General features: G+C 39.0%; 1 protein-coding gene across 1 annotated transcript in view; it reads left to right on the top strand.

Annotated features, from left to right (window-relative positions):
• SYNE1 (spectrin repeat containing nuclear envelope protein 1) overlaps nt 1-11,438 on the top strand; it is a 524,167-nt gene that overhangs the window by 444,968 nt on the left and 67,761 nt on the right. The window lies entirely within an intron of this gene.

The raw sequence follows: 11,438 nt of genomic DNA, 5'->3' as shown, positions 1-11,438 counted from the left end.
AAAATAAAATAAAATAAAATAAAATAAAATAAAATAAAATAAAATAATTAGAGAAAACTTCTGCAAAGCAGGAATGGGCATTTATGAGGGGCTGTGACTATATTGGTGTTATCTCAGTTGGCATTAACACCAGCTCATGAAAATATTTATTATTGCCCCTTTTCAGATGGGAAGACTGAGGCTTCTGGAAATTTAATAACTTTTCAAAGTCAATAAATATCCGGGTTGCCTGTATCTACAGGCTATATTTTTGCCACACTGATTTGTTTAATGGGTTGGTATACTGTGCGTCTGAAACAGTTGGTTTTTGGTGGTGGTGTTATTATGTATTTTTTTTTTAATCCATATACAAATCTGATGCTCAAGTTGGGGGGGTAGAAATTGGTGTGAAAAATGGAAAACCTTTCCAGTGGTGTAACAATTGAATATGTTTAGGAATATTAGCAGAAATGTTGCATATTTAATTAACCTAGATGGTTTGGTCTTTCAGCCAAATACTGTTGCCATGGGGCATCACTTTTTTTTCTCCCAAAATACATGACAGTTACAAACACATGCTGCTACTGAGTGTGTGGATTTAAAAAATGTGTTTTAGTCTAATCCTGCTACTCTTCCCCAAACTGCCCTTAGCAGCAAAACAAGGCAATTACCTGGAAAATTCAGGCTAAAATCTTGTTTGCCTAAATTGCCTGGGAAGTTAGCCTCAGACAGCACCACTAATTGCCATTGCCTTTGGAAACATTTCTACCGTGTAAAGACACATAAAGGGAGGAGAAAAGGCACGTGAAATACTCTATTTATACACAAAACTAGCTGGAATCTAAAAACAACAGCTGGTTATACAAATTGCAAAACTGGTAATTGGTCAAAATATTGTAAAAACTATTGTCAACTCATTCAAATATTGCTATATGAATTTTTTTTTTAAATCATTCCCCTAAAAGACGGGGTACATAATCTTTTTTTTAGTGACTTAACGAAATGTCTGATCCTGCAGAAAATGCATTCAGTGCATTGTTTTAAATTGAATGGTAACAGCAACAGATCTTCTCAACTGTTACATTATAAGTATAGATCACAGAATGTAGCAACTCTATAGTGTTTGAAAATGAAAGTTAAATTTAGGTGTCTGTTTTTAAAAATATTTCATCAGTGTGATCAACAATTCAGGACAAAAAGAAAGGATAAGATGGAGGTTTATGAAGTCACTCTAAAGTAAAGAAGATCAATGCAGTGATTAAACTTCAATTTAGGAAAAAAAATTTTTTTAATCAATAAAATGATAAGTAGATGGCAGAAATATTCTTCAAGCAATCGTACTTTATCAGAAGGACTTGCAATTTCTCAGATTATGTGAAAGCAAATGAAATACGGGCAAACCTCATTCTATTGAACTTTGTTTTAGTGTGTTTCACAGACACTATGGTTTGCTTTTTGTTTCTCGGGTTTTTTTTGTTTTTGTTTTTGTTTTACAAATTGAAGATTGTGGCAATGCTGCATAGAACAAGTCTACCAGCACCATTTTTTCCAACAGCATGTGCTTTCTTCCTATGTCTGCATAATTTTGGTAATTCTCACAATATTCCAAACTTTTTCTTTACTGTTATATTTGTTATAGTGATCTACAATCACTGCGATCTTTGATGATAATATTGTAATTAGTGGCACCACACACTATGCCCTTAGAAGTCAGCAAACTTAATTCATAAAAGTAGCATGTGTTCTGATTGCTCCACCAACAAACAATGTTCCCAATCTCTCTCCTTCTCCTCTGGCCTCCTTATTTGCTGAGACACAGCAATATTGAAATCAGGCCAATTAATACAGTGGCCTCTAAGTGTTCAATTGAAAAAAATCTCATGTCTCTCACTTTAAATCAAAAGCTAGAAATGACTAAGCTTAGTGAGGAAGACATGTCAAAAGCTGGAATAACCCAAAAGCTAGGCCTCTTGTGCCAAACAGCCAGGTTGTGAATGCAAAGGAAAAGTTCTGAAAGGAAATGAAAAGTGATACTCCAGTAAATGCATGGATGAGAAGAAAGCAAAATGTCCTTATTGCTGGTACAGAGAAACTTTGAGTGGTCTGAATAGAAGATCCAACCAGCCACAACATTCCCTTAAGCCAAAGCCTAACCCAGCGCAAGGTCCTAACTCCCTTTAACTATGTGAAGGCTGAGAGAGGAGAAGTAACTGCAGAAGAGAAGTTGGAAGTGAGCAGAGGTTGGTTCATGAGTTTTAGGGAAAGAAACCATCTCTGTAACATAAAAGTGCAAGGTAAAGCAGCAAGTGCTGATGTAGAAGCTGCAGTAAGTTATGCAGAAGATCTAGCTAAGATCATTGAGGGAGGTGGCTACTCTCCCTCCCTCTCTCCTTTTCGTTTCTTCCTCTTTCCTTCCTTCCCTCTCTCTTTCTTTACGTCTTTCCTTGTATCCGTCCTTCCTTCTCCCCTCCCCTCCTCTCCCCTTCCTGACAGAGTTTTGCTCTTGTTGCCCAGGCTGGAGGTAGATCAAACAGCCCTATGCTGGAAGAAGTTGCCATTGAGAACTTTTATAGCTTAAAAGAAGTCAATACCTGGCTCGAAAGCTTCAGAGAAAAGGCTGACTCTCTTCTTAGGGGCAAATGGAGCTGAGTGACTTAAAGTTAAAGTCAGTGTTCATTTACCATTCTGAAAATCCTAAGGCCTTCAAGAATTATGCTAAATCTCTCTACTAAAAAAAATACAAAAAAACTATCCGGGCGAGGTGGCAGGCACCTGTAATCCCAGCTACTCGGGAGGCTGAGGCAGGAGAATGGCGTAAACCCGGGAGGTGGAGCTTGCAGTGAGCTGAGATCCGGCCATTGCACTCTAGCCTGGGCGACAGAGCAAGACTCCATCCCCCCCCCAAAAAAAAAAAAAAAAAAAAAAAAAGAATTATGCTAAATCTGCCTGTGCTCTATAAATAGAACAACAAAACCCCAAGGGCATCATATCTGTTTATAGTACAGTTTTCACCAAAATTTTAAGCCCACTTTTGAGACCCACTGCTCAGAAAAGAAAGGCTTTCTTTCAAAGTATTACCACTTCTTGATAATGCACATAGTCTCCCTGGATATCTGATGGAGATGGAGATGTACAAGACTAATGTTGTTTTCATGCCTGCTAGCATGGTATCTATCCTGTAGCCCATGGATCAAGGAATAATTTCAACTTCCAAGTCTTATTATTTAAGAAATACACTTTGTGAGGCTATAACTGCCATAGATAGTGATTCCTGTGATGGATCTGGGCAAAGTAAATGGAGAGCCCCGTAGAAAGGATTCATCATTTCAGATGGCAATAAGAACATCCATGATTTGACCTGAGGAAGCAGAGCAAAATGGCCGAATAGAGTTCTCTACTGATTGTTCTCCCTGCAGGACCACCAAATGTAACAACTACCTATATAAGAAAGTGCCTTCATAAGAATAAAAAATCAGATGAGCAATCACATTACCTGGTTTTAACTTCATACTGCAGAAAGAGGCAATGAAGAGGGTAGGAAACACAGCTTTGAGTTGCCCACACCACTTCTTCTTTTCTATGCCCCAGCGACAGCCACACGGCACAGAGAGAGAATCTGTGCACGTCAAGGAGGGAGAGCCCAGCAATTGCTCTGCATTGCATTGGAGCTCAGTGTTGCCAACACCAGGCAGAACTCAGCTGATGCCCATGGAGGGAGCATTTAGACAAGACCTAGCCAAACGGGAAGCTCCCATCCCAGCTGACAGAATCTGAGTTTTGACAACCACTTGCCACCATGGACTAAAATGCTCTGGGGTCCTACATAAATTTGAAAGGCTGTTTAGGCCACAAGTACTACACTCCTAGGCGGGGCCCAATGCTGAACTGGGCTTGGAGCCAGTGGACTTGGGGGCACATGACCCAGTGACACACCAGCAAGACAGCTAAAAGAGTTGTGCCAATCCTCCCCCAACCCCAGGCAACACAGCTTGCAGCTCCAAAAGATACCCCTTCCTTCTGCTTGAGAAAAGAGGAAAGAGTAAAGAGGACTTTGTTTTGCAACTTAGATACCAACTCAATTACAGTAAGAAAGGGCACTAGGCAGAGTCATGAAGGCTTCATTCCATGCCCTGGTTTCCAGACATTACTAGACACACCCTTGGCCAGAAGAGAACCTGCTGCATTGAAGGAAAGGAGCTAGTCGTGGCAGGACCCATCGCCAGCTGACTAAAGAGCCCATGGGCCCTGAATAATCAGCAGTGTAACCAGGTAGTACACACTGTGGGCCTTGGGTCAGATTCAGAGACATGCTGGCTTCAGGTATGACCTAGCACTTTCACAGCTGTGGTGGCTATAAGAAGAGTCCTCTTCTGCTTATGAAAAAGGAGGCAAGAACAAAAGGGACTTTGTCTTGTAACTTAGGAACCAGCATAGCAACAATAGGGAAGAGCACCAAAGAGGCCCCAGGGATGCTCAATTCCAGGCCTTGGCTCTCCAGTGGCATTTCTGGATCTACCTTGGGCCAGAGGGGAGCCCACTGCCCTGAAGGGTAAGTTCCAGGCCTGGCAGCATTTACCACAAGCTGAGTTGAAGAGCCCTTGGGCCTAATGTAAACATCAGCAATGGCCTGGCAGCATTCGCATGGTTCTGTTGTGGCGGTGGATGTGGGGAGGGACTTCTCAGCCTGGGACAGGGAAGGGAAGAGTGGAAAGGACTTTTTCTTATGGTTTCGGTACCAGCTTTTCCACAGTAGAACAGAGTACCACGTAGATTTCTAATGTTTCCAACTCCAAGCCCTGGCATCGCTGGACCACCTGGGGCCAGGGGGAGCTCACTGCCCTGAAAAGAGCACAAGCCTGTGTGGCTTCGTCACCTGCTGATTGTAGAGTTCTAGGACATTGAGCAAACATAGGCAGTAGCCAAGTAGTGGTTACAGGGGGCCTTGGGAGAGATCCAGTGCTGTGCTGGCTTCAGGCCTAATCCAGTACAGTCCCAGTAGTGGTAGAGGATCCACAGGGATATTTGTAACTCTCCTCCCCCCAGCACCAGGCAATTCAGCACAGAAAAAGAGACTCTGCCTGTTTGGGAGAAAATAAGGAAAGAGAACAAGAATCTCTGCCTGGTAATCTAGATAATTCTTCCAGGTCTTATCCAAGACCACCAAGGTAGTTCCTCTATCAGTCTGCAAGAACCACAGTGTTAGTGGGCTTGGAGTGGCCCCTAATGCAGATTTGATTGCAGTGACTAAGAACTTAGATCACAACACCCAAGTTCCTTGGAGTACCTGGAAAACCTTCCCAAGAAGGGTAAATACAAACAAGTCATGACTACAACTACAATAAATACCTAATTCTTCAATACCAAGACACCAGCAAACATCTGCAAGCATCAAGACCATCCAGGAAAACATGACCTAACCCAACAAACACCAATAAATAACATACCAGGGACCAATCCTGGAGAGACAGGTATATGCGACCTTTCAGAGAGATAATTCGAAATAACTCTTTTGGGCTGGGTGCAGTGGCTCACACTGCAGAACTTTGGGAGGCTGAGGTGGGTGGATCACCTGAGGTCAGGAGTTTGAGACCAGCCCGGCCAACATGTAGAAACCCTGTCTCTACTAAAAATACAAAAATTAGCCAGGCATGGTGGCACATGTGTGTAATCCAAGCTGCTCAGGAGACTGAAGCATGAGAATTGTTTGAACCCAGGAGGTGGAGGTTGCAGTGAGCTGAGATTGCACCACTGCGCTCCGGCCTGGGTGACAGAGCTGTGTAAGATAACACAGAATGAATTCAGAATCATATCAGATAAATTTAACAAAGAAATTGAAATAATTAAAAGGAATCAAGCAGACATTCTGAAGTTGAAAAATGTAATTGACATGCTGAAGAATGCATCAGAGCCTCTTAATAGCAGAATTGATCAAGCAGAGGAAAGAATTCATGAGCTTGAAGGAAGCTACACAGTCAGAGGAGACAAATGAAGAAGAATAAAAAACAATGAAATATGCCTACGGGATCTAGAAAATAGCCTCAAAAGGGCAAATCTAAGACTTATTGGCCTTCAAAAGGAGGTAGAAAGAGAGATGGGGATAAAAAGTTCATTCAAAGGGATAACAGAGAACTTGCCAAACCTAGGGAAAGATGTCAATATCCAAGTACAAGAAGGTTATAGAACACCAAGTAGATTTAACCCGAAGAAGATTACCTCAAGGCATTTAATAATTAAACTCTCAAAGGTCAAAAATAAAGAAAGATCCTAAAAGCAGCAAGAGAAAAGTAACAACATAAAATGGAGCTTCAGTACATCTGGCAGCAGCCTCTTCAGTGGAAACCTTACCGAACAGGAGAAAGTGAAGTGATATTTTTAAGGTGCTGAAGAAAAAATCCTTTTACCCTAGAATAGTATACCCAGTGAAAACATCTTTCAATCATGAAGGAGAAATAGACTTTTTCAAACAAACAAAAGCTAAGGGATTTCATTAACATCAGACCTGACCTACAAGAAATACTAAACGGAGTTTTTCAATCTGAAAGAAAAGAATGTTAATGAGCAATAGGAAAGCATGTGAAGGTGCAGAACTCACTGGTAATAGTAAACACACAGAAAAGCACAGAATATTATAACATTGCAATTGTGTTGTATAAACTGTATCTTTTTTTTTGAAACAGAGTCTCACTCTGCCACCCAGGCTGGAGTGCAGTGGCGCGATCTTGGCTCACTGCAAGCTCCGCCTCTCAGGTTCACACCATTCTCCTGCCTCAGCCTCCCAAGTAGCTGGGACTACAGGCGCCTGCCACCACGCCTGGCTAATTTTTTGTATTTTTTTAGTACAGACAGGGTTTCACCGTGTTAGCCAGAATGGTCTCCATCTCCTGACCTCACGATCCACCCCCCTCGGCCTCCCAGAGTGTTGAGATTACAGGCGTGAGCCACCGCACCCGGCCTGTATAAACTATATCTTAAGTAGAAAGATGAAAAGATGAGCTGATCAATAATAACTATGACAACTTTTCAATATATAGACAAGTATGATAAGATATAAATAAGAAACAACATGGCTGGGCATAGTGGCTCACACCTGTAATCCCAGCACTTTAGAAAGCCAAGGTGGGGGGAACACTTGAGGCCAGGAGTTTGAGACCAGCCTGGTCAACATGGTGAAACCCTGTCTCTAATAAAGTTATAAAAATTAACCAGGTGGAGTGGCATGCGCCCCTAGTCCCAGCTACTCAGGAGGCTGAGGCACGAGAATTGCTTGAATCGTGGAGGCAAAGGTTGCAGTGAGCTGACAAAATTAAAGTGTAGAGTTTTTACTCATTTCCGTTTTGCTTATTTGTTAGTTTGCTGATTTGTACAATCAGTATTAAGTTGTCATCAGTTTAAAATAATGTGTATCAGGATATTATTTGAAAGCATCATGGTAACCTCAAATCTGAAAACATTCAGTGGATACACAAAAAATAAAAAGCAACAAATTAAAACATACCAACAGTGAAATCACTTTCATTGAAAGGAAGACAGGAAGGAAAGAAGGGAGAGAAGACCATATAAACAACCAGAAAAAACAAATAATAAAATGGCAGTAGTAAGTCCTTACTTATCAATAACAACAGTTAATATAAATGAACGAAACTCAGAAGACATTGAGTAACTGAATGGATTGAAAATCATAAGACCCAATGACCTGTTGCCTACAGGAAGCACACTTCATCTATAAAGACACCCATAGACTGAAAATAAAGGGATGGAAAAAGATATTCTATGCAAATGGAAAGCAAAAAGGGCAGGAATAGCTATACTTAAATCAGACAAAATCAGTTTCAAGACAAAAACTATAAAAAGACACAAAGAAGGTCATTATATGATGAAAAAGAGGTTAATTCAACCAGAGGATATAGCAGAGGTTATAACATTTGTAAATATATATACACCCAACACTGGACCACCCAGATAAATATATAATATACATTTATATGTTCGAGACCAGCCTGGTCAACATGGTGAAACCCCATCTCTACTAAAAATACAAAAAAATTAGCCAGTCATGGTGGTGCACTCCTGCAGTTCCAGCTACTTGGGAGGCTGAAGTGGGAGAATTGCTTGAATCAGGGAGGTGGACGTTACAATGAGCCAAGATCACACCACTGCACTCCAGCCTGGGTGACAGAGTGAGACTGTGTCTCAAATAATAATAATAATATACATTTACTTTTTTTCCTTGGGTTTCTGTCACTATATACACTCATGTATCCAGATATCTAAAGCAAATATTATTGGAGCTAAAGAGAGACATAGACCCAAATACAATAATAGCTGCAGTCTTCAACACCCTACTTTTAACATTGGACAGAGTATCCAGACAGAAAATCAACAAAAAAAACACTAGAGTTAATCTGCACTAAAGACCAAATGTACCTAATAGATATTTACAGAACATTCATCTAACAGCTACAAAATACACATTCTTCTCCCCAGCACATGGATCATTCTCAAGGATAGACCGTATGTTAGGTCACAAAACAAGTCTTAAAACATTCCAACAAAAGTGAAACTATATCAAGTATCTTCTCTGATCATAATAAATGAAGCTAGAAATCAATAGCAAAAGGAATTTTGGAAACTATACAAACACATAGAAGTTAAACAATATGTTTCTGAATGACTAGTGAGTAAATGAAGAGATTAAAAAGGAAATAGAAAAATTTCTTGAAACAAATGATAATGGAAACACAATATACCAAAACCTACGGGATAGAGTGAAAGCAGTACTGAGATGGAAGTTTATAGATTCAAACACCTACATCAAAAAAGAAAAACTTCAAATAAACAACCTAACAATGCATCTTAAAGAATTAGAAAAGCAAGAGCAAACCAAACTCAAAGTTAGTGGAAGAAATAACAGAGCTTAAAGCAGAAATAAATGAAATGGAAATGAAGAAAACAATACAAAAGATCAACAAAATGCAAAGTTTATTTTTTGAAAAGATAAACAAAATTGACAAACCATTAGCCAGACTAAGAAGAAAAGAGAAGATCTAAATGAAAAAGGAGACATTGCAACCAATACTACAGAAATTTAAAGGATCATCAGCGCTATTATGAGCAACTATATGCCAATAAATTGGAAAACCAAGAAGAAATGGATGATTTCCTAGACACATACAACCTGCCAAGATTGAACCATGAAGAAATCCAAAAGCAGACCAATAGCAAGTAACAAGATTGAAGCTGTAATAAAAAGTCTCCCAGCAAAGAAGCCCAGGACCTGATGGCTTCACTGCTGAATTTTACCAAACATTTAAAGAAGAATTAATACCAATCCTACTCAATCTATTCTGAAAAATAGAGGAGGAGGGAATACTTCTGAATTCATTCTACGAGGCTGTTACCCTGATAACAAAACCAGACAAAGACACACCAAAAAAAAAAAAAAAAGAAAAAAATTATAGAACAATATATCTGATGAACATTGATGTAAAAATGTTCATTAAAATACTGGCAAACTGAATTTAACTGTGCTATAAAGAGATCATTTATCGTGACCAAGTGGAATTTATCCCAGGGATGCAATGATGGTTGAACATTTTCAAACCAATCGGTGTGTACATCAGATCAACAGAGTGAAAGACAAAAGTTATGTGATCATTTCTATTGATGCTGAAAAACATTTGATACCATTCAACGTTTCCTGGTAAAAACCCTAAAAAAACTGAGCATAGAAGAAGCATAACTCAACATAGTAAAAGCCATATATGGCAGACCCACAGCTAGCATCATACTGAATAAGATGAAAAAGGAGACATTGCAACCAATACCGCAGAAATTTAAAGGATCATTAGAGGCTATTATGAGCAACTATATGCCAATAAATTGGAAAACCAAGAAGAAATGGATGATTTCCTAGACACATACAACCTGCCAAGATTGAATACTGAATACTCTAAGATCTGGAACACAACAGGATGTCCACTTTCGCCACTGTCATTTAACATGTTTTCCACTTAATGTGTGGGAGTTAAAAATTAAAATAGCTGAACTCATGGAGATAGAGAGTAGAAAGATGGTTACCAGAGCTTGGGAGGGTACCTGGGGGCTGCAGGGGTGACGAGGATGGTTAATAAAAATAGAAAGGATAAGATCTAGTATTTGATAGAACAACATGGTGAATATATCCAATAATAGTTTAATCATACATTTTTAAATAAATAGAAGAGTATAATTGGATTGTTTGTAACACAAAGGATAAATGCTTGAGGTGATGAATACTGTATTTACCTTGCTGTGATTTTTACACATCATCTATTAAAATATCTTGTATACCCCATAAATATATACACCTACTGTATACCCACAAAAATTAAAAACAATTTTTTTTTTTTTTTTTTTTACAAAAGCAACATTCATGATTCATGGGAGGAGGTCAAAATGTCAACATTAACAGGAGTTTGGAAGAAGTTGATTCCAGCTGTTGTGGATGACTTTGAGGGGGTTCAAGACTTCAGTGGGGGAGGGAGTAACTCCAGATGGGGTGGAAACAGCAAGAGAACTAGAATTGGAAATGGAACCTGAAGATGTGATTGAGTTTCTGCAATCTCATGATAAAACTTGAATGGATAAGGAGTTGCTTCTTATGGATCAATAAAAAAAAGTGGTTTCTTCCAAGATCAGATGAGATTGGGCACAGTTAGGGTGGTATGACCGTCAACAAGAAAGTGGCTTCTTGAAATGGAATCTACTCCTGGTAAAAATTCTGTGGATATTGTTGAAATGACAACAAAGGATTTCAAGTATTACATAAACTTAGTTGATAAAGTAGCAGTAGGGTTTGAGAGGATGACTCAAATTTTGAAAAAAGTTCTGTGAGTACAATGCTCTCAAACAGCATCATATGCTACAAAGAAACCTTTTGTAAAAGAAAGAGTCATTGATGCTGCTTAAACTTCCTTGTCTTATTTTAAGAAATTGCCACAGCCACCCCAGACTTCATCAATCACCACTGGATCAGTCAACGGCCTTTCATATTGAGTCAAGACCTTCTACCAGCAAGATTATGACTTGCTGAGGCCTAAGATGATCATTAGCATTTTTTAGAAATAAAGTATTTTTAAGTTAAGGTATGCAGATTGGTTTTTTTTAGACATATGCTATTGCACATTTTATCCACAATAGTATAGTGTAAATATAACTTTTATATGTACTGGGAAACCAAAACATTTGTGATTCACTTTATTGTGATGTATACTTTATTTCGGCAGTCTGGAACCAAATCTGTAATATCACCATGATATGCCTCCAGATCCCAAGTTATATATTTAAATTGAAGGCTATACAAAGGAGATTCTATCAAGAGGGGATTCAAAAACACTTCAGAAATCATTGGCAGGAGATGTCCATGGGTATTCAAGTTTTTTTTTTTTTTTTTTTTTTTTTTTTTTTTTTTTTTTTTTTTT

Source organism: Piliocolobus tephrosceles, chromosome 5 (genome assembly GCF_002776525.5).
Source record: "Piliocolobus tephrosceles isolate RC106 chromosome 5, ASM277652v3, whole genome shotgun sequence".
In the NCBI taxonomy this organism is placed as follows: Eukaryota; Metazoa; Chordata; class Mammalia; order Primates; family Cercopithecidae; genus Piliocolobus; species Piliocolobus tephrosceles.
The sequence above is the reverse complement of the archived record's forward strand: the minus strand, read 5'-3'. Positions and strand labels throughout refer to the sequence as shown.